The sequence below is a fragment of the Puma concolor genome, chromosome A1 (genome assembly GCF_028749965.1).
Source record: "Puma concolor isolate L17-30 chromosome A1, mPumCon1.1.hap2, whole genome shotgun sequence".
Classification (NCBI taxonomy): Eukaryota; Metazoa; Chordata; class Mammalia; order Carnivora; family Felidae; genus Puma; species Puma concolor.
In genome coordinates this window covers 228,890,702-228,915,512 of record NC_141667.1, presented here as the reverse complement: position 1 = coordinate 228,915,512, position 24,811 = coordinate 228,890,702, and the positions used below count along the sequence as shown (strand labels likewise).

The 24,811-nt window shown below is 41.6% G+C and overlaps 1 long non-coding RNA gene across 1 annotated transcript; it reads left to right on the top strand.

Moving 5' to 3' along the window:
- Window positions 1–2,105: 2,105 nt before the first annotated feature.
- LOC147584827 (uncharacterized) lies at window positions 2,106–10,175 on the top strand. The gene is made up of 5 exons (XR_015253705.1): window positions 2,106–3,163; window positions 5,580–5,733; window positions 8,522–8,582; window positions 9,773–9,817; window positions 9,897–10,175. It is a non-coding gene; the product is annotated as an uncharacterized LOC147584827 (long non-coding RNA).
- Window positions 10,176–24,811: the final 14,636 nt, after the last annotated feature.

The following is a 24,811-nucleotide window of genomic DNA, read 5'->3' as shown; positions in this document are numbered from 1 at the left end:
AGCCTCTCCCTAGGACAGCCAGAGGGTCTTCCTGAGATGGCAGTGGGCTTCCCCAGAGCGAGTGACCTGAGGGGTTGGGTGCAGGGAGAGGCAGAAGCCACAGTGTATTTTATGGCTTGACCTCAGAAATGACATACCACCAATTCTGCCATATTCTATTAGTCACACAGAGACTAACAGTAACACTATTAGGGAGGTGCTTACACAGAGTGTGATCTTGTGTGTAACAAGAGCTGGGATCATTGTGACCATCATGAGGCTGCCTACCATGACTCCTTTTAAAGAAAAAATAAATTCAACAGACCTCTGGCATTGTGTTACTTGAACTTGCAAAGAGACGAAAGCAAGTCGAGACCTCTTTGACATAAATAAGTTGTACAAATATGGGCTATAACTTTTCAAAGTTTTGTTTGTTAGTTCAGAATAATCAGGCCTCAAAACCCCAAAACTTTGTCAATCCTGGGATACAAATTTTAATAAGGTGTCCCTTGATAACTCTACGACTGTCTTGTTTGTTCACTTGAAGATAAGTTTCACATTGCAGTGTTACTGAAACCTGCATTAAGTAGATATCTAATCCACTTACTGCTAGAATCAACAGAAAATTCTGCATTGCTTTTTTACTGCTATGCTTTTTGCTGATGAATGGCTGCAAGTTTGCCTGTGCAAAAATGCAATCTGCATAATACATCTGCTCCCGACATAAATACGGTACTGGCTGCTACAGCACAAATTCTTTAGATTTTGGCATACCTATATTCTGTAGCCCCCAACATGATTCATCTCACCTATCCCCTTCCCGATTCGAACCACTGTATAATCTTCCTTTTCAGGATGCTATGATATCGTTTGCCTTCGCTCAGCGTAAGAGAGATCATAAATGAAAGTGCAAAGCAGTCACTGAAATCCTGTGGCACTGATCAATTTCAAGGCGATATCTCAAGATGGTACACAGCATGCTTATGTTAATTATTTATCATCACAGAAATAAAAAAAAATGTGCTCACAACTTGTGACATACCAATATAGCTGTTTTCTCGACATATAACTGCATCCTAAGGTCCCCGTTTATACTGAGATGCCCAATCAAATGAAAAAGTATCCATGTTTATTTGTAGACACATCAGGCATGTTACCCCAAGACAGAGGCACAGAAAGTGGGTCTCCACCGCCAGCACATGACTCCATTAGTCTTGCAAATGAGAGGGTCGTACCTGGAGTCTTTCTGTTCTGACTCTCTTTCTCATATTCGTCCTGCGGTCTAGACTGAGGCCCCCAGTTCCAGCCAGATGGCAAGTCAGCATCTCAAAGGCATAACCCAAGGGGCAGAACAGCAGTAGGAATTAGGAATCTGTTGCCGCCATAAAGTTGGCTTCGCATTGGAAAATAGTATCCATATGTTTGAGGAGATTTTTGAACCACTTGGCACGACGTTCCCTACCACCATCCAGAAAATGCCCTCCGGGCCCGAGAGCTTCTTAACAAAGGATTCCCTGGCTTTGACACCCAGTATGGCTTTCAAGGATGATATGGAGCCTCTGACCCTAGACATCTGGACTGTCAGCCACAGTCTGTTATCAGACTGTGTCTATCAGAACTCCTTGCCCATCTGAGCAGATAAAAGAATCCTCACAAAATGGTTCCTCTCCGCTCAGAAGGCCCCCTGGCTCTCACGTCGCGTAAACCCTGGAGAGGGAGGCCTGGCTTTCACTTCTCCGGCTCTGTCTGCCGGATTTATTGCAACTGACACTAATGCCATGCTGGAGAGACACAGCACGTGGGGTCTTCCTGCTCATCCCGTCTCCTGTCTGCTGTTAGGCGATGAATGGCCACTTAGTCATTGAAAGGGACAAACAAATAAAATTTCTCACACTCGGAACTGAATGTGCACCCACTTCCAGCATCTGTCAGAGTGCAGCAGTAGATGGAGAAAGCCGTCCCTGTTCTGCTCTCTGGCTAATCAGGATGTGGCCTGGGGGTCCTCTTCCTGAGGACTAGAGAGAAAGCACCAGAAAGCACAGGGGAAGCCGTGTATGCAATGTGCTGATGTTGACTTTGCTCCAGCGCCTTTGCTTTTTAAAAACATACTTTCAAAACCCTGAAGACTTCTAGAATACAAATGGTTGGAGACAAAGAGAAACTGCTTTGTTAAGAAATCCCTTGGGATAATTCTCTGATATACTCAGGCTTCAGTTTGGGTGCCGAAGTTCCCAGAAATCCATTTTACTGAGGGTCGTGTTCATTCTTTACTATTGAACTGCTGCAGGGAATCCGAACTAAAGCATAACAAGGAGAATGAGGAAAGCCTTGCAGCAGCTGAGCCACACTGGGGGCGCCCACAGCAAACGCCGATCTGCCAGCAATAATCTTGGGTCTCCTGGGCAAAAATCCCATGCGGCTCGGTGACGGTCAGACTCCCCTCTCATTGCTAATGCAAATGCATCCTATAGATATCACTGAAAAGGATCATTAAAAGTGAGCTCTACGGCTCTCACTTCAGCTGCTTGCCTCCCAGGCTGGGAGGAGCCGGCAGTGTCTAGAATCTCATTAGACCTGCAGCCAGGAAGTAGTTGAAAGCATTACATCATAAGGTTGTCAAGGGAACTGGCCAGGCTGCCTCTCTGGCATCCTGTGGTCCATGCTGACATGTTCTCTAGACCAGGGGAGGAGTAGAGAGGTGGCCTGCATCCTGAAGCATGACAGCCAGCAGCCCAGGCTCAGAGAGGTGACATTTATGCTGGGATATCTTCTAGGCTGGATCCTGAGATAGGTCTCAGCAGTACAGCAATTCTGTCCACTGTGTGGTAGGAAAGACCCTCCCTGGTATTAGCACCTGCCAGGAGCTCCACAAGACTTCTTCCTGACCGTCCTCAGCCTGACATCTGAAGGAGGCTACGAAGCTTGCTGAGGGCACCATTCGCTCCCAGAGAGCCCAGGCCCCGGCTTCCTGTTGCCTTTAGAATGGGACCCTGTATTCGTTCTATTAGTTCCCTGGGCTGCCGAACGAAGTGCCACCACCCGGGTGTCCTTAAACGACAGAAATGCCTTCTCTTCTCCTTCCGGAGACTGGAAGTGTGAGATTAAGGTATCGGCAGCGCCATGCCTCCTGTGAAGCCTCTAGGGCAGGATCTGGCCCGGCCCCTTCGGCCCCTTATGGCCCCAGGTAGGTGTTCCTTGGTGGGCAGCAGCCCTTCCTCGCTGAGCTGCCTTCCTTCTGTGCAGCAGTGTCTTTATGTGAGGTGCTCCTCTCTGTGCCTGTCTCCATTTTCCTCTCCTACAAAGATACCAGTCCTATTGAATTGATCTCAAATTGATTACACAAAGAGCCTATTTCCAGATAAGGTCAGATTCGCAGGTACTGGGGTGAGGACTTCAATGTTGAAGGACGCAACTCAATTCATAACAGGCCCACTCTTCCAGTGCACAATCACTTCCCCAGGCCTGTGGTAGGGCAGGCCCACACCTGGCTGTGTAACAAGCTCACGGAACACCAGGTGGAAAGTCAAGCCAAAGTCGAGCTGTTAAAATGGAGCCATTGAGGAAATGGAGACAACACTGTGGCCTTGGATAGCAAGGTCACTTCATGATTCTGAACTTGCCAATAGCTTCATAGTTGCTCCTGTCTCCCTTCCTGTGGCTCTAAGGGAAGGTGTATGGGACAAGGAGCTCTCAACAAAATCAACTGGGAAGGGTTTCCCTTCCCGTAATCACAGACGGGATGTTATCCTGGCTTTCTGTTCAGTAATACTCTCCAAGACCTCGAGACTGGGCAGTTTCCTCAGTCCTATGAACCGTCTATCCTTGGCAGTCCAGAGAAAACATTTCTAGTGAGATGTGTTTGTTTTTTGTCTCTTAATAGAGGCCATTCTTTTAAGATCACAAAGTGTTTTTGCACTATCTTAATGTCAGAAGCCTGCCAGAACTCTTTAGAAAGGTAGTATTCTGGGGTGCCTGGGTGGCTCAGTCAGTTAAGTGTTCAATTTTGGCTCAGATCATGATCTCATGGCTGGTGAGTTCCAGCCCTGCATGGGGCTCTGCACTGACAGCTTGGAGCCAGGAGCCTGCTTTGGATTCTCTCTCTCTCTCTCTCTCTCTCTCTCTCTCCCCCTTTCTCTCTCTGCCCCACCCCTGCTTGCTCTCTCTCTCTCTCTCCCTCAAAAATTAATAAATAATAAAAAACATTTTTAAAAAGTAAAACAAGGAAGGTAATATTTAATTCCACTCCTAGAAGCATAAAAGACCAGGAGACGATGCCACTCCACTCACGTGTTTTCTCCAAAGGTGTATAGAGAGGGAGGCTCCCAAATTTTTCAGCAGAAGCGAATACTGTGTTTGAAACGGCACCCTTAACAATTGGATTAAGGCCATTTACTGAAATAGCAATTTCCTTTCTGCAAATAAGGATGGTTAATTTCAGGTGAGGAAAGGTTAATGGGCACATGTAACAGTGTTAGAACATCCTTCTTGCAGCCAAGGGAAGGACATGGAAACACGGAGAGGTTTGGTGCTGGCCCCAAAGTTCTTTCCCACATTCTGGGATTATTTCTCCTACATCCTGAAGCCAGCTTGGTCCCAGAAAAATTGTAACTATAATTTAGTCACTTGCTGGGTGCTTTACATATATTATCTCACAGACCCTACAGGAGGTGCTATAGCATAAGGACAAAGATCTCAGGCCCCAGAGTCAAATAGACTCAAGTTCACACTCCCACCTTTCACCTCCCCATATGACTGCAGGCAAGTCAGTGAGCTTCTTTGTGCTATGACATGGGAGGTCCAAATTACAATGTCATAGAGTGGCTGTAAAGATTGAGAGAGATAGCCTATAGGAACACTCAATAAATGTTAGTTCCTATTATTAGGTACTGTAATTATTCCCACTTTACATATTACATCCCACTTTTAAAAGGAACCTGAGTTTCAGAAGAGCTAAATTACATGTTCAGGTCACACGACTAATTATGGAGAACAGGTTCTAGTCTAAGCTTTGGCCAACGGAAGCCCCGCCTCCCCCATAGTGCTGACTATTATGCACAATTGCCTGCTTAACAATTTGGAGCAACATTGCTTTGGGGGCTCCCTGACCTCCATTTTCAGATCAGACTTCTGCCTTTCTGTCTCCTTCTGGGAATACAGCATCCTCCTAGGTTCCCCTTCTAACAAGAGCCCAGGGCTCTCCTTTAAAACCCATCTTCCCTAGAGAGCGTCACATTGTTTAGACCAAATCTTTTCCCCTCAGCAGGCCCCTGGCTGTCTCATGCAAGAGTGGCCACACCCATCTGCTCAAATATTTAGGGAGGATGGTGGCTTAATTATTTTTCATTTACTCAACAATAGCACAAAAAGCAGGCTTTCAAGTCACTGTGGCCCAGGTACTGTGATACAACCCACACTTATGGCCCCAGTCCTCATGGAGAGTCTGATCTGGAAAGGAAGGAAGACCCATAGGTAATTAGCTCTTACACTTCAGGGAAAGTGGTTATGAAGGGGGCTGCTGTTGATGAACCTCGAGGGGTGGGGGTGCCAAGGTGGAACTGCGTTAGCTAGGTCTGGACTATTGAGTCTGATTTCACCAACAGGACTTGAAGCAAAAGCCTCCTGGCAAAGAAGAAAGAGCCAACACTGATGGAATTGGTGTAAGCCTAAATAACCCTAGGCGGAGGGGTCGGTGCTGCTGGAGTTAGCTGACCCCGAGAGTGATGGGATGTGGCTGGAGATGGAGGCCGAGTCCAGGTGGGGAGGTCTTTGAATGCCCACTGCCCTGCCACTTTGGCTTTTGTCCTGCATGCTACCGACTCTAAGCCTTCACCCTCCATCAGAAGCACCTGAGGGCTAGACAAAAAAATGCAGATTTCTACCTGCCCTGCAAAAGGTTTTGATTCAGCACATCGGGGATGGGGCCTGCACACTTTTCTAACATTCTCAGCTAACACTGAGCCTGCTCATCTAGCACCACGCTTTGAATATTGTTGCGGCAGAGAGTGGGTTAATGGAGAACTATCCGGAAAATATTTGCATTTTAAATTGAGGCACCTTGGTTTTTCCTAGAGAAAGCCCTGAGGGAGCCAGTGGGCATGCTTCACCGCTCCTTCCTGTCTACTGTCTCCTCCCCTCTGCCTAGGGCTGGGCCACCACAGGCGTTGGGCTAAGCTCCAGCTTGGGTGCCAGCACAGCACCCTACTTTGCCCAGCAGCAAGGCTTTGAGAAGGGCAGCATCATTTCTGGTGTTTGTTTTCCCTGAGAAAGGATGCTCTGGCCCCTGCCCTAATGCCACTGGCTGGCTGAGGGTCACTGGCTCCCCCTGCTGTCCCGCTCCCACCCTAAAGTGGTTGCTAATGGTTTCCACAGGTTTTTTTGTTGTTGCTGCAGGTGAATCAGGATGCCTCAGTTCAGCTCTTCCTTGGATAGCTGCTGAGATCAAAATCAACTTTGCTGCCTCTTTCCAGTGGGAAATAACCCACGTTCCACCTAGGGTACACAAACTCCCTTGCAAAAGCAAAGAAAATGTCATCTTGAAAAACATATGCCATTGAGGAGTTGGAAATCAAACTTTAACGGCCTCTGCATACCTCTGTGAGCTCATCTCTTTCCCTCCCAATCTCACTCTGTCCAGGCTAACCGCCATGACATTCATGCAACATACCAGGCGAGTCTGGGGCTTTGCACTGGCTAGTCCATCTGCCTGGAATGTTCTTCCTACAATACCAACATGGCTCACTCTCTTGTCTTTCAGTGAAACCTGCTTAAAACACCAAGCCCTTTCCCCAACACACACACACACACACACACGGACACACACATGGGCACACAGATACACACACACAAACTCACATTGTCCCCCTAGTTCTACTTCATTTTTTCCATGGCACATATCACTACCTCCCACACTGTATATTTTACTTATCTGTTTGTTCATAGTCTGAATCTTACCCCCTAGAATATAAGCTTCATGAACACAGGAATTCTAGTCCAGTTTGTTCACTATGGGGTATCTCACACCCAGAACAATACTTGGAACACATAGTTCTAGAAAGACAGTATTTCTTGAATGACACAAACTGGTTCTCTTACACCCTGGTTTTAAGACCTGGACTTGTTCAGTATCTATCTTGCCCAGAATGGCAATCAAGCTACTGTATGCCTCTTATTAATAAAAACGAGAATAATATCTGCCTTACCCAGATTTCAGTTTGAGAAAGATAAGCTAATATCTAAACTATGAAAGGCTGTGAAACATGAACTGTAAAACAAATGCAAGTTATTTTAATTATTTTCCTATTTCCCCCAAAGAGTATAACAAATATACTCAAAGAAGTCATTACTATGACTAGTACTTTTTTACAGGCCTACTTGAATAGGCTTTCTTTGTTTTACTATGTTCATAAATAACTCTTCATATGTGCTAGAGAAATAGAAAGAAATGTGAAAGCTTCTAATGGTGAAAAAATAAATAGAAATAAATCAAGTGTAAGATTATTCAATTGAGTGTGTTTGGTTAATGTATAAACAGTAATGAGTGACATTAAGTTACAAGGCAATAGAGGGATTGTTCACTCAATATCATCGGAGTAAAATAATGGGAAAAAGTAAATGTTCATCAATTTTATTAATATATGTAGCTCCAATGTCCCCAGGCCACCCAAACTACAAGTTTAATTGCGATCACACTGACATGAATCTATAGAGTCTGCTGGCCTACATGATTACAGGCTCCCCTATATAACTATAGGCTATCTGCAAAGACTTCCCCAAGTAATCTGAGAATGTCTGGAGTACTCTGAATGTGCTCATGATGATTTCCCTCAGGGTTTTCTGCTGTACCCTACTGTTGATGTCCACCACCTTCAGCCCTTAAAGAAGGTGCTGTGGGAGCATTGCTTTAGAATGTGGAGAACCAGTCCTCAGTGCTCCAGTTTCCATAACCCCAAATAGCCTGTGTCCTACCAGCACTGGAGTCATAACGTGTCAGCTTCCACAGTGGGGAGCTGGCCCTTCTTAAGTCTTGCACCTAGACCCTGGGGATGTGCTAGGAAATGACAGATGAAAAGCCAACAGCCTTTTCCCTTGCTTCGTGTCATTTGGCATAAGACTCGTCTTATAAAATGGCCATCAACAGAAAGCATGCCTTCACATGAACACAGAAAAATCTTTACTGCTTAACAAGCCATAAATAGACCTGATCTCAGATTTCTTGAAAGCTTTATTGTACTTTTAGTGGTGACTCCGGTGAATTAACTTCTGTGAAGAAGCAGACAGGCTGTTGAAAAACAGGAAACAGGTAAAATACATTCTCCAGCTTCAGAAAACCCAGCCATAATTACCCTTGGATTGTAATTAGTGGTGCTGCACATGTGGCTGTTTTCCAAAGCCTTCCTGGCCTCCCCATAGCCCACTTTGCACTCTGGGCAAGTGTGGCCCAGCTGTGCTCATTTTCTGCTTGCTTTTCCCTGGCAAAGAAACATTTGTGCAATTCTCCATTCAAGCAGTAAAGAATGACTCTCAATCTTTCCACCTTTGATAGGAAATAAAAGATCAGAATGCACTGTCTCTTCCAGAGAAACACAACGGAGGGAACATCTCAGGTAATAGCCGTTGGGACTATTGTTCCCAAGAGGAATGCTGTGCCCCCGTTTCTCACCAGACAGGCCACAATGCCTCCACTCCATGCCCGAGCACAGAGAGTCCATGGGCTTTATGTATACGCTTGTGGGGTAGTCTGCCTACTAATAAATGAATATTCTCTTCTCAAGAAATGCATTGCAGGGATCCTCAAATTCAAATAGTGTAGAACCTCTCTTGAAAAGGTAGTAAGTTTTGGGATGCTCAGTCAGGGTGGCTCAGTCAGTTAAGTATCCGACTCTTGATTTCAGCTCAGGTCATGATCTCAGTCATGAGATGGAGTCCGGCATTGGATCTGCACTGCTGGGCTTCAGGTTCTCTCTCTCTCTCTCTCTCTCTCTCTCTCTCTCCCCCTCTCCCTCTGCCCTCCTCTTCTCACATGCCCTCTCTCTCAAAATAAATACAATAAACATTAAAAAACACATTTTTTAACGTTTATTTATTTTTGAGAGGGAGAGAGACAGAATGTGAGTGGCTTAGGGGCAGAAAGAGAGGGAGACACAGAATCTGAAGCAGGCTCCAGGCTCCGAGCTATCAGCACAGAGCCTGATGCAGGGCTCGAACTCACAAGCCACGAGATCATGACCTGAGCGGAAGTCAGATGCTCAACTGACTGAGCCACCCAGGTGCCCCAAAATAAAATAAAATTTAATTTAATTTAATTTAATTTAATTTAATTTAATTTAATTTAATGTAATTTTTTAAAAAGGTGAAAGGCTCTATTTCACTTTTCTTGGTTTTCATGCACAGACATAAACTCACATGCCTTAAATTTACCTATAAGCAACGATCTGTGCAATACCTATGAAATGAATACTCAGTGGTAAAAAGACCAGGTGTTATCAGCCCAGACTGGAAGTCAATGTGAAATTCGGCCACACGCTACAGTCATATGAGTTGGTATGGTCAGATCAGTCATTTTGAGTTAATGGGAGTTTTCTCTTTCTACCATACATTTAAGCATGAGACACAATGCCACTGGTATTATTGAACTCCAGGCTTAAATTCAAAATCTCGTTGTTTCTTGCAAATAATTCAACAACTTTATATCTTATAAATAAAAAAGAAAAGCTTGGTAAAACAAGAAAAGGAAATGACAGAAAATTGAATCCAAGTCACCTTCTTTGATTTCTATTTTGTCTGGTTTTTAAAGGCAAACTGACTGGGCTTGAAGGAGATGTTGGATCTGGGATGAAAGGTAACAAAATGGAGAAGACAGAGTGGGGAGATGACACGTGTGAATCACCTTTGTCACTCACAGCTTTGTCTTTCCCTAGCTATTATTGCTAGAACCTGTTTGCTCAAAGGTCCAGCACCTTGTCTGGAGCCCAAGAATGATTTGAGGAAAACCACAAGCCATATTCCTGCTCAACGACAGTCTGAAGTCAGAGGTTTGAAGAACAAGGCACATAGAATGGAATCTAACTCCTGCAGGACATCAAAAAAGGGAATTTCCAAGTCATGTCTTGTACAATCCAGCTCTTCAAATTAGCATACAATCATTTCAGCCTTTCTGAACACATTTTTTTAAACTTCAGAACAAACAATCAAACTGGTTCATGGATAATTTAGAACGTTTTTGTAAGGGTAACATTGGTGTGTTTCCTTTGACTCGTGGAAATTAATGTTAAATTCATTAATTCCTTTTATATCTTGAAATTATCCTTTTAATATAAAATTATTTAATTGCTAAGTAACAAAAAAGTATTCTTTAAATCCTTCCGTTTATCTTAATTCTCTCAAAGGTTCACAATGTGGGGTGCCTGGGTGGCGCAGTCGGTTAAGCGTCCAACTTCAGCCAGGTCACGATCTCGCGGTCCGTGAGTTCGAGCCCCGCGTCGGGCTCTGGGCTGATGGCTCAGAGCCTGGAGCCTGTTTCCGATTCTGTGTCTCCCTCTCTCTCTGCCCCTCCCCCGTTCATGCTCTGTCTCTCTCTGTCCCAAAAATAAAATAAACGTTGAAAAAAAAAAAAAAGGTTCACAATGTGAGAACATTCACCAAAGGTAATCACAGAGCCAATATAAGTTGAAAGGCATTCTAGAAATCCGGATGAAACATTTTAAAATTTGGCAAAAATGAGCATAAGATATCAGTTTCTGAAAAATAATACAAGTTGCTAAGTATTCTTGTGTCAGAGTTATCCAGGGAAACAAACAACATGATATACAGCTAACCCTTGAACAATACAGGTTCGAACTGCATAGATCCACTTATATGTGGATTTTGTACAGTACTGTAAATGTATTTTCTTTTCCTTCTGATTTTCTTTTCTCTAGCTTCCTTTATTGTAAGAATACGGTATATAATACAGATAACATATAAAATACGTGTAAATCATCTGCTTAGGTTATCAGTAAAGCTGGTCAGTAGCAGTCTCTTATTACTTAAGTTTTGAGGGACTCGAAAGTTATACACAGATTTTTGACTGTACAGGAGGTTGGCACTCCTCACCCCCAAGTTGTTCAAGGGTCAACTGTACATACATAGAGAGATTTTAAGGAACTGGCTTACAGGACTTTGGAGACTGGCAAGTCTAAAACTGGTTAGGTCAGGCCAGCTAGCTGCAGATTTCATTTTAGAATTGATGTTGCAGCTTTGAGTTTGAAATCTTTAGGGCAGACCATCAAGCTGAAAACTCAGGTAGAGTTTCTATGTTGCAGTTTTAATACAAAAATTTTTCTTCCTAAAACCTCAGACTTGCTCATAAGGCCTTCAACTGTTTGGGTGAGGCCCACCCACTATATGGAGGGTAATCTGCTTTACTAAAAGCTTTCTGATTGTAAATGCTAATCACACTTAAAAAACATTTTTATAGCAACATCTGTATTGGTGTTTGACCAAGAACTGGACACCACAGCCTAGATGAGTTGACGCACGAAATCAAACTATCACAGTCCTAAAAGCAGCTTGTGTGCTCAGAATAAAGTAAGAGTTGGAATTCCCTTCAACAATTACTTACTTTCCCACAAGAAGCACTATCCATTATTAATTATCCAATAGAGTCCTCATAGAAATAGATAACTGTCTTCAAGATAAGAACGTGTGTGTATGTGTGTGCATGTGTGCGTGTGTGTGTGTGTGTGTGTGTGTGTGTATAAGAGGGAGTTAGCAAAATGATTACTAATGACTTTAATGGGTTTTTTTTTGAGAATGAAGGACAGAGTGTGAGTGGGGGAGGGGCAGAGACAAAGAGGCAGACACAGAATCTGGAGCAGGCTCTAGGCTCTGAGCTGTCAGGTCAGAGCCCCACACAGGGCTCAAACTCACAGAGCACAAGATCATGACCTGAGCCGAAGCCTGACTGAGCCACCCAGGAGCCCCAGATTAATAGTGACTTGAAGTTACAATTTCCATTTGATTATAAATTTTAAAACGAAGTACCTTTTATTCATTTGTTCTCTTAGTCTACGGAATTTGATATATAAATAAATTTATACTACCGTTAAAACTTAAAAACTACTCTTAAAAACTGCAAAAAAAATGCTGGTTTTAAATTAAATGGTCTTCTGATACTGGTGGCTTATCTTGTAATGAACTAACCTCCATACAGATAATTATTATAAATTCTGTTAAAAAAACCCAAAAAACATTTCATGACACAGAGAGTCTCTAAAGCAGATGTAGACCGCAGGTGGGAGGAAGGGGACATGACAAAAGGAGCTGCACTGAGCGAGAGCCACGTTTATACAACTTCTCTCCCAAGGACACTCCCTTCCCTGTGAGGCACAGATGGTTAGAACTCTAGTAGAAAGTAGCGTTCTCATGAAGTGCTTCAATTATAAATTTCCTCTTGAAATTAAGGGGGAAGTCCTGGAAAGGCAACAGCTAGAAGGCTAGGAGACAGATCACCCGAAACCCATTTACAAATTACTGGTGAACAGTTTGCTGACCTCTGAACTGGATGTGCCCAAAGGAGACTGTAGAGGGTCCAGCAGAAAGCAGCAGCTGGAAGGGTAAAAGAACTTGATACATGTTCCTGCTGCTACCCAGCACAGAAAAGAAAGAATTTGGAGTGGGAGTCCTGCCAGGAACCTTGCAGACTAGAAGGAAAAACCTGAAATATTAAAAGATTGCAATCTAATGTAGCCAATATGACTTTGCTGTGGGTTTTGATTTTGTCTCAGAAGACCAGATCAGTAACAAAGTGGGTAAATGTGGTCTAGACCACAGATGTGTGGGATTGATGGTTCACCATTTGGTGAACCATGATGAAGAATAATTGTCAGTGGATTTGCAGCCATAATCGATCTGTGTCAAGGGTAATAAGATATTTTCATCAAGATGCTATCAAGTAAAATAGGGATTGTTTTATAGAGTGACCAAATGGGACAAAGAGAAATAGTGAAGCTCGCGTCATAAAGATCCAGATTCAAATGGCCTTGATATGCTGGAGAAGTGGTTAGAATGTGATTCAGTGGACAAATGCTTAGGAAAGTGGATGAGAAAGTGTGAGAACATATAACAAAGCAAGTGATAGACTAAGAGAGTGATTTTTTTTTTTTCAACGTTTATTTATTTTTGGGACAGAGAGAGACAGAGCATGAACGGGGGAGGGGCAGAGAGAGAGGGAGACACAGAATCGGAAACAGGCTCCAGGCTCTGAGCCATCAGCCCAGAGCCTGACGCGGGGCTCGAACTCCCGGACCGAGAGATTGTGACCTGGCTGAAGTCGGACGCTCAACCGACTGCGCCACCCAGGCGCCCCGACTAAGAGAGTGATTCTTAAAACTTTGGTCTCAGAACCCTTTCATTACCCCCAAAAAACTATTGTGAATTTCAAAGAGTCTTATTTGTATGAATGATATATATTAGAAATTAAAATTGAGGAATTTTGCAGTATATTTAATTCATTTCAAAGTAACAGTAATATCATTGTATATAAACACAAATAACATTTTTGTGAAAACTAAAGTAGCAACTGGCAAGCATGGCATTATTTTACATTTTTGCAAGTCTTCTTAATATCTAGCCTACCAGATGACAGCTGGGGTCTCCTGACTGATTTTATAGTCAATTCATTGAAATATAACATATCATGTAGCTTCTGGAAAATTCCACCCTACAGTCATGAAAGATCGTAAGTGAAAATTGGAAACGCCCGTCTTATTTTGATGTAGTTTGGAATTTGTAGACCATCTGAAATGGTCTCAAGGGCTCCTTGGAATACCTTCCTAGAGAATTCACATGGAACATGAACACTTTCACACTCTAGGTCACTTCCGAGACTTCCTCTGACTTACTTTTTTTTAGGCCTCCTTATCACCAGTCTTTCAGTCTTCTTTCTTACGTATTTCAGGCCATCCCACAGAATCACTAATAACTTTCCATGAATCTATATATCTCCACATCTCTGGCCATCTCCCTTTGTAAGCAAAGTGGACAAATAGACGTTATCACTTGAAATTCCAACCACTGGGAGAATTTCCCTTCTTAGGCATTCTTGGGGGATGTCCCTCAAATAACGTAAAAAACTGCAATATCCCTGGGGCACCTGGGTGGTTCAGTCGGTTAAGCCTCTGACTTCAGCTCAGGTCACGATCTCATGGTCTGTGAGTTTGAGCCCTGCATTGGGCTCTGTGCTGACAGCTCAGAGCCCAAAGCCTGCTTCAGATTCTGTATCTCTTTTCTGCCTCTGCACCCCCGCTCATGCTTCTGTCTCTGTTTCTGTCTCTCTCTCAAAAGTAAATAAACATTAAAAAATTTTTTTTAATAAAAAAACTTCAGTATCCCACTTTGGACTGATTTTAACATATTGCATGGAACTATCTCTAAAACAGGCTTGAATATTCTCCTCAGTTCCCATGTGGTCATAGGTTTAGGGTGAGGGAGAGGCGAGTAATGAAGCAAAAATAGAGGCACCAACACTATGAACCACTGGATCTTGCAACATACTGGTGCCCTCAACACCTACTCAAACTTAATTTTACAATTGATGATGATCAGCTACCCACATTTATGGCTCAGTGGGTCATATAATACCTTGCTTATGATAGAAACTCAATTTGCATGGTCACTTGGTATCTCTAGGGCCCAACAGCAAACCAAGAATTTTCTGTAAAAAAGAACAAATATTTTCTTAGAAAAGTACAGTTCTGCTCCAAAACTCAAGGGACTTGCACTGTGATTCTCCTAATGGGTCTTCCCATAAGATCCCTAGAGTATCCCAATCTATCATAGTGAATTTCGAACAATGTTAGATTCGCTATGATATAGCGTCCAAGGAGTAAAGCTGCTTACAACGCAGCCTGGTTTAGTTGCTCCCAAATGTGATAAATTGTTGCTTTCAAAATCCCCAAAGTTCCTTCCTTAAGTGGTGGGAGTTTTGCAAACTTGTCTTTCACTTTGGATGTAATATCCTAACATGTCCTACATGTACTACAGGAGTAACCAGAAATTTCTCTGAGATGACAGGCACATAAATTTTCATTGGGTTTATATTCCACCCTGGACAGGAATATATCTTCCCAGGCGTTAGAGCCTATTGTTATGTAACAAATCACCCCAAAACTTCGTGACTTCAAACAACAACAATCATTTCATTGTTTTTCAAGCTTTTGGTGAGTCACAAATGTGAGAAAAGTTTGGCTGGGCAGTTCTGGCTCAGGATCTCTCATGTAGTTGCAGTTTGATTCTGGCTAGAATTGGAACAGATTGGGTAGTGAAGCAGCTGGAGGAGGGCCAGGCAACTCTCTCTTCATGCAGCCCACTGTCTGTCTGTGTTATCTCTCCATTTCCTTATAGCACAGAGGTCTTCAGGTTATATTGAAGGTGAAGGCATTTTATTCTACTGAGTAGAATGGAAATCATTTCATATTTTATGACCTAGCCTAATAGGTCACCTAGTACCACTTCTGGTTGAAGCAGCTAGAAAATCCCACCCAGCTTCAGGGAAGGGAACATAGATCCCATCTCTAAGTGGGAAGAGTGTCAGAATCCCATTAGAAGAAAAGTAGGTGGGGCTGGAGATATTGCTGCAGACTTTTTGGGAAAATACAATCTTCCAAGCCAGATATCAAGGGCATGTACTAATTCAAGATATTATTAATATAGGGGACCAGAGTAGGGTGGACTGATGAGATGATCATGGCTTAAATTACAGTAGTCAGTGGAAGAGTTGCATTGTTCTGAGGTAAAATGGCCAATGTGTACTGCTAAGCCTTCCGGGTGAAAGTGGATTACTTCTGAAATTCTCTGTTTATTAGAATAGTTTCAGAAAACCATTTTCCAGAAAAATAGTTGCATAGCAGATGTTGGGTAGTGATGATTTATTTTACCAGAAAGACTTCATCTAGAACAATATGTATAATTTCAATCACCACCTGATTGGTTTATAATAGTCTCCTAGAACCTTTCATCTTCTCCATGGAGAAAGAGGTGACTTGTTTGGAAATAAAATAGACATCTCTGAGTATTTTACATCTTTGGATGGGGTGCTAATGTCTGTTGAAGTTCACCTTGGGATGCAGTACTGCTTATATTAGACATTTATAATAGTCTTATGTTTGCCCCCTGCCCCCCAGTTGCCTTCGATCCTTTTGTTAGAGTTATGGTGGGGAATTTGCCAGCAGCCAAGTTTGTCTTTACAACGATTCCTTCAGGAACCAAAGAAATAACTATGGAATAACAATGTACATGGACATTGGGACCCACTGTGAGACAGGCTTTCGTCCAAACTCCACTTAACCCCTGACCCACTAAAAGCCTCCCTGGTGGCTTTCTGTGTCTTAAAGGATTCACATAATTCAAAATCAATGATCAATAATCCCCACAGTTTCTTGATATTTATTTCCCCAATTCAGAGGGTTTTTTTCTTTTCTTTTCTTTTCTTTTCTTTTTTTCTTTTCTTTTTTAGCAAGTAGCTATAGATCTCTTTGAGAATGCATAAAAGAAAACTTATACAATATATAATTATTTCCAAGTCTTAGGATCTGTCCACAAGCATTTGTGAATTAATTCATATCTGGGTATCAAGTGACCATGACCATCACTAATATGCCCCGAATCACACCTTCATTTCTAGTTTTACATTTGTTTGTTTGTTTGGGGTCTCATAAATCAAGCAAGGCTTTACAAGCCTACACATGTCTTAGAGTCCCAGGGATCCCATGATCAATTAACCACCAACTTTACAGGCCAAACTATTGTGATTACTGTACTAGCCTACCTACTATTTATTTCAGTAACAGACAACTGTTTCCTGGTGATTAATTACTGTGGCTGGTACTGTGCCACATGGAAATGCCATCAAACTTTAAGTCAGAGAACGTGTTTCAAAGCCAGGATCTTCTGAAGCTTGTACTTGAGCCTATTGGAGACGTTTGTCAAAATGTCTGAGAATTTTACAAAAATATTTGTTTTTACATAGCTAATACATATTTTAGTCCTTGGTTAGGGAAGTGTCCTTGGGGCCCTTTCTGGGTACATGGTAAAGCAGAAGGTGAAAGTCAAACTCATTTAAACTCAATTAAAAATTAAGCAAAGCTCACTTAAAAATTCTTATCTGCCTAAGCCTTTGGATTCTTCCTTTTCATTATCTGAGGAATTTCTGGTAACTCAAACTCATTTTGTATAAGCATCATTGAAACTAGCTGGAAACAAAAAAAGGTAGAGTTTTGGCCCAACACTGTCTCACAGTGAGCTGCAGTGTCCAATACCCCCAAGATTATTTCTCAAGTGTATTGAATTGTACTGCAAAACCCAATATGCAAAGAATTACATTCTCCATATTACTTTGAGGTTAAGGTTTGGAATACTAGTCAAATACATTTGTGCTGACTAGAAGCACTGAGGGGAGATTTGAAGGAAGAGAGAATAAAAGTAGATCATTAACTATATATAGTATAAAAGCCATTAAAGGCAAGTATCAAAATAAATTGAGCTGAGATCCAGACCTTTGAAACATTTTAACATAAAGTATAAAACTGAGATTTTTCTAAATTTTCAGATCACCCAGAGCAAAAAGTGAGAATTTTATGGAGTGTCAATAAAATGAAATAAGTTTTGTTAAGTTTTTATTTTTCTGTATAGTTGATAATATACACACTACTGTAGTAGTGTAATTGACAAAATAAATGTGAAGAGAAAGGATATTTGCTTTAAAAAGTTTACCAACGAAATGCATTTCCAAAACATTTGAACGCTACTGATCTAGAAGACAGAGCACTATGCCAGAAACTACCATGTACAATATTTCAGTTTATTTATTTATTTTTTTTTTAAATTTTTTTTTTTCAACGTTTATTTATTTTTGGGACAGAGAGAGACAGAGCATGAATGGGGGAGGGGCAGAGAGAGAGGAAGACACAGAATCGGAAACAGGCTCCAGGCTCTGAGCCATCAGCCCAGAGCCTGACGCGGGGCTCAAACTCACGGACCGCGAGATCGGGACCTGGCTGAAGCCGGACGCTTAACCGACTGCGCCACCCAGGCGCCCCTATTTCAGTTTAAAAAGCAAACAAAATTCATATACATATTTATGAATGCATATTTGTATTCACATGCATATTTCTGTAAGTGCTGTTATTATTAGACAATTCAGTGCCAATGGCCTAACTTTAAAACCTTCATCTGATATGAACATATAACTGCTTACTTGTATACTTGGAAAGTGACTTATGTCCATTCACTGAATCTATGATTTTGACAACCAGTGCCACGATAATGATGTAAGTTAAGAAAAAAATTAATCAATGTTCTCCTTCAAAAGAGATTTGAATAATGTATGTAACAGATATGATAAACAGTGGGCCAGAAAAACCAGGTAAGCCCTATCAGACACACTTCAAATCCTGCATTGGGTTTTAAGCCAGATTTCTAGACATGCAAAACCCTTCTTATTAAACAAAAAGACTTAATCTCAAAGATGAATCTTCCAACTCTCATTGCTCATCATACGGGCTTGTGATGGGCATAAGAACAGCAGTCCTGAAGATTATTTCTGTAAAAATAATTCTGGAAAGAACACAAGGAAAGAATGCAGATCTTTTATATTAAATCAATTACACCAATGAATATTAGGCAAAACCAGATAGTCTTCCTAAGAAATCTAAATCACCTAATGGTAACGCATTAAGACAGTGAGCATAATACAAAAAAATATAATGTCATGTACAGTACTTTTCAATAACCTTTCTTCTTTTCTCAAAAATGAAATTGGAATTGCTGAATAGCAAGAGCAGATCTATTTTTTCCTGAGCCATATTTTTTAAAGTCACCATTTAATAGAGACCCTTTATCTTAAATCCCCCTATTCCTCAAAAGTTATATATTTTTCCTTGAACTTTTCATCACCTTACCAGAGTAGAGATGATGAAACTTAGGACATAAAATCATTAGCCAAAATGACCTCATATAGAGATACTCAAATCATGATAGGATATGGATATTGAATGATTAGGGTTTATGAATATCTAAAATATTTTTAACAGACTCTCTCCAGGTTTTTCCCCATTATACTGATTCTTAAAAATGCAATAAAAAGCTAAAATAAAGTGAAGCACTGTATCTGCTAATCTAAAATAAATCAGATACACTGAAAATTTAGACTAGAGGAAGACCACCTCAAGGGTAAAGGTATCTTCTTAGAAATAATTCACTCTATAGAAACCTACAGAAACAAGTTTCTTAACACAAGCCAATAACCACCTCCATGCATCTGAATATTGCTCACTCTGACATGTGCTACTTTGAACTGATGTGGAAAATTTGAAAACTGTATGCTTCAGGCAGGTTGACTCCCCTCTAGACTTTTCATTGTTCCAACACTGTGTCTTATACTATGTAATATGAATTACATAAGTAGCATATATTTGAGTAGCAAGGGACTGTGATTCATAACAAATGGTGAAATGCCCTTCTCTGCCAGTGATCAAAGTTTTCTAGTCCTGGCAGGGTAAGGACTCTGTTTTCTCCTATATTTTCCTATGGTTTCTCCTGTATTTTTCCATGGATGATAATGGTAACAAAGCAACAGCAACCCAACACTCTTACTCAGTTCTTATGATATGGTGCCAGAAGTTTTAGCATTTAGTGTATTCACTCTCAGAACAACTCTAGAAGGTAGGTATTATTACCGGGCACTAGTACAGGTGAGAAAATGAAGGCTAAAGGGAAGTTAAGCAGATCCCCCCAGAGTCAAACACCTGTAAGTGTCGGATGCACACCTTGAGCTATCTGATCCCAAAGTTCATGCTCTTAACCACTACATTGTATAGAGCCTCCTGGAAATGAAATGTCATAACTAATACCAAGGGGAGAATAGCTTTTATAGAGTCTGATGTTCACCTCTAATTTTTCTTCTATACAATTCTAATAAAGACACAAATGGTCCTGAGGTGAGTTCTTTCCAGACCCCTCATGTTGCTCTTGATGAGTGCTTGCAGAGATCATGGCTTCCTTTTTCTCTGCCATTCTGCAAATGGGTTGTGTGTGATAAGGAAATACCCAGAATCCAGACCCTCTCTCCAAGGCTCATGCAAGCCCAGAACTGAAGAAATTCTGGGTATAGTTAGGAGAGTAAGATTGAAGAAAATACAAATTTATACAGTACGTTTTCCTCAGGTCAAAGTGGACAGAATTATAGTCTTTAATACATTGTTTATAAAATGTACATTCGTTATGAAATTGTTCTATAAAAATAATGAATTATAAAAATAAAGGGGTATTTATAAAGAAACTTCATTAAAATTTCCCTTTGAACATCGACAATGGTATTTACCTATGAATATTATCCAATGAACAGATATTTTTAGTATTTTTTAAGAGATAGCATATTATTTGACCAATGTCAGGAACACATTTATTTCATAAATATTTCATATTTACTAAATCAACTCAAGTAGATTTTTTTTTATTACCAGCTTAAGATACTTGTATATTTAACCATTAAAACACGAGAGAATGTTTTAAATTGCATTTTTCTCAGTGATTTGCAGGGAATTCAGGTAGGGGCGGCTATGAAAAATGAGCCCATCTTCCTAGTTTGCAGTGCATTATATATAAATAAAATTAAACTTGTCAATAGATAAGACTAGTCACTAAATAATGGTCATTGAATGAAAAAAAATTAAATCTGTTTGCATCAAAGTAATGCCATTTGGCAGACGATGTTAATGAAAAATAAATGTTTTGTTCTATACATTTTTTTGAGTTTATCAAACACATGTACCATATCTAAAGATATCTTTTTACACAAGTCTTTTCTGCTACATTCTCTTCCTTATCAAACTTCACATAAGCAGCAAATTAATGTGTCTGATGTGACAGCCTAACAACTTGATCTTTTCTGAATCCAAAATAAGATGAAGATTTTGGACTTTTCCCTGAATGAAGTCCTCAGTGTGATATAGACAAAAACTCCCACCTATTTCATCATCTTCCTTTTTGGTACAATATAATCCTGGAATGGCAATCCTGGCCAAGATCTCATTACATAGGTATATGACTGGCAATGTGCTCTAACAGCAAAGGCTCGGTTAACACTTTCACAGTTCCAAATATATATATATGTTCTTCAGGAAAAGTGACAGCGGGCCTTAGCAAATTCAATCTCATTGAAAATTATTCTATAAGGCACATAATAAAAATGCATTGACATGAAAAATTATGCAGAATGGACACAAATACAAAATAATCCAGTGAGCGGACATATTCTGGGCTATAGCATGCAAGGTTGGTGAGATCCACAGAAAGTAAAATATTGCCAGATCCCCTCCCTCTGGTTCATCTATCATGCACATTCTCATTACATCAGTTCATGTGATATTGATGCTGTTTTTGTCATTTTCCTCATTACTGGTCTGAACATGACTAAAAACGATGATAATAGCAAGGTTTGTGGTGCGAATTTTAGCATAAGAAAATTATTTGGAACAGAACATCTAAAAAAATTGGAAGTATGAAAGTATTTTTAATCTATATAAAATTCAAATGGAAAGCCATTTTTTTAACTGAATTTTCCTAGGATATAGCAAAGTATTTCAGAACCATGCCATAATCTTAAGAAGTCCAAACAGTTGGGCTCCAATGTGTAGCTGGTGTTTTCAATGGGATGGGAGTGTGGGCATTTATCTCAATGGAGAACATTTTTCAAAATAAGGGCTGGGGCACCTGGTTGGCTCAGTCAGTTAAGCATCCAACTGCAGCTCAGGTCATGATCTTATGGTTTGTGGGTTCAAGCCCTGCATCGGACTGTGTGCTGACAGCTCAGAGCCTGGAACCTGCTTCAGATTCTGTGTCTCCCTCTCTCTCTGCCCCTGCCCCCACTTATGCTCTGTCTCTCTCTCTCTCTCTCTCAAAAATAAACACTAATAAAAAAATAAGGGCTGAACCCACATTTCTACCCACTGCTCTTTCTTATCTCTTAAATTTCTTTAAAGTTACATAAGCAGCTCATCTAAATTATCAAGAATGTCACTAAAATAAGACATCTTTTAAATCTCTCTCATCCATCACTGCCAAAGAGATTGTCCCACCAAAGAAATTTGAACATATTACTTTCCATCTTCTGCAAAACATTCCCTGCCTCATGACCCGCTCCGAGTTTCCTCAGCCCACTGACAGTGTAGTCTCCTCTCTCCATAATACAAAACAAAAAGGATAGGCTTTGAGCCTGAAAGAGAAAATATTCTCTGCATTAACCAGGGCACGTGGCACATACCTGAAATGTGGCAAAAGGCTGAAGACGACATTCTCAGTATCTCACAGTTCTTAAAATGTTGTTGAAAGACTCTACTGGAGAGGGCCTCGAAACTGGGTTCTGTGACTGGTTAAATATCTAAATCTTGCCGAGTCTTGGTTTCCACACATAGATAGGGGTAAGTAATAATAGCATATGATAAATAGCCCATGATTATTTCAGAAAGCAAGTGATATGTGTGAAAAATCGTGGCAAATCATGAAATCACTCAAGTTATTATGAAGTGCTGCTATTACAGCTGATGGTTGTGCAACTATCTCCATAGTGCAGCAAAAAGAAACATGGATCCAATCTGGTTTGTGGATGGCAAAGGGGCTATGCGGTAAGCATTAGGAAGAACACAAATCCTTATTGCAGAATGAAGTTTGAAAGTGGAAAACCATTCTCAGGTCCTTACAAAAGACACTCATCTAGTTTTACACTCTCATGAATATAAAGACTCCCTACTGACTTCATTTATTTTTTTCCAACGTTTTTTTTGTTTGTTTGTTTGTTTTTTTTATTTATTTTTGGGACAGAGAGAAACAGAGCATGAACGGGGGAGGGGCAGAGAGAGAGGGAGACACAGCATCGGAAACAGGCTCCAGGCTCCGAGCCATCAGCCCAGAGCCTGACGCGGGGCTCGAACTCACGGACCGCGAGATCGTGACCTGGCTGAAGTCGGAGGCTTAACCGACTGCGCCACCCAGGCGCCCCGCTACTGACTTCATTTAAAAAAAATTTTTTTCAAATGTTTATTTTTGTGAGAGAGAGTGTAGGGGAGAGGGGCAGGGAGAGGGGGTAACAAAATCTGAAGCAGGCTCCAGGCTCTGAGCTCTCAGCATAGAGCTGATGTGGGGCTCGAACTCACAAACCGTGAAATCATGACCTGAGCCCGAGTCGGATGCTTAACCTCCTGAGCCATCCAGGCGTCCTCCTACTGACTTTAAATTCAATTCAAACAATGGCTTTTTACCACCTGTACAGGAGAGCTGGATGCTAAGGGCATCCACAAGAATCAACACTCAGGGAGGTTCCTCCCACTGCCCGTGTTTTGCCCAAAAAACTCACTAGTTTCTTTCTACTTCTTCCTTTAGATACAGTGTCAGCAAAGTTATGAAAGTCAGAGGACACTTAAAAACAAAACCAAAATAAGCACTAATCTGGGAGAAATTTGGGGTGTGAAGGGAATTTTAATGTAAACCAAAGTCTGTATTTTGGTCAGATTTAAGCAGGTTGTCAAGTTCCTCTCCATAGAGAAATGAACAGTCTGGGGGAGTAATGTTATCTGAAACGCTGCTGAGATTCACGAACTCTGTTTGGCTTGGAAGGACTTCAAACTATTAAAAATATCTTCCAGAGCAGCCTGGCTGGCCCAGTCTGTCAGGCATGCAACACTTAATCTTGGGGTTGTGAGTTCGAGCCCCACGTTGGGTGTAGAGATGACTTAAAAATAAAATCTTGGAAACACCTTCCATAGTGTATCAGTTCTCTAAGGCTGCCATAACAAATTACAACAAAATGGGTGGCTTACAACACAAACATTTGTTCTCTCAGAGCTCTGGAGCTAGAAGTAGGATTGGTAGGCGTTGGTAGGATTGTATTCCCACGGAAGGGTTTAGGGAAGAATCTTGCCTCCTTCCTAGTTTCTGGTGGTTTATGGCAATCCCTGCCTTGTAGGTGTCTCATTCCATGTCTGCCTCCATGTCCCCATGGCCTCATTCCTTTGCATCTCTGCATCCAAATCTCCCTTCCTCTTCTCTTATGAAGATATCAGTCCTCAGTTTTAGGCACTATGCTAATCCGGGATGAGCTTAACTTGATCACATATTGTTGGTTCAAAACCTCCTCAGAAGCTTTTCAGGTATAATCTGAAATCAGGCCCCATATCCTGAGGTCAGAGAGAGACCAAAGAAAGAGGCAGGCCACTCCAGACTGCTAGGGCTGGGTTTAATAAGCAAGAGAATTTGTATATGAAGCTTGCCTTGGGCAGCTGCGAGATGAGATCTCTGTACCCACCCACCAAATCTTAAGTTTATACAGAGGCCTTAACATAAACTGTCCAGATGATCTCAACACTGTTATGCCCAGAATTCATGATCCCCAAAGACCACCAGGGAGCCGAGTCCAATGCAAAAGCAAAAGAGCCTTTATTCGAGCTAGCTCGAGCTCAATCCCCTACCTGCACCGACACAGTGGTGAGATACCAGGGAGAGAGAGCGAGTTTCAAAAGCACAAAGGTTTTATAGGGGTCTAGGGGCAGGCGATTGGCTGGGGAAGGGGCGTGGCCTCGGCCGATTGGCTGGGGAAGGGTCAGAGTCCTGTTACGCAGGTCGCTGGGCGTGTTTTGATCAGGAAGTTTGAATGGGTGAGAGGGAGGTTACTCAAGGGGAGGAGGCGTGGTCTAGGTGAAGGACACAGAACAAGATGGAGTCGGCCGGCGTAGGCCCGCCCCTTCAACACCACATTGCTGTCTCAAGGCTGTGTCCTTGAAACGGCTTCTGGCAGCAGGGAAGC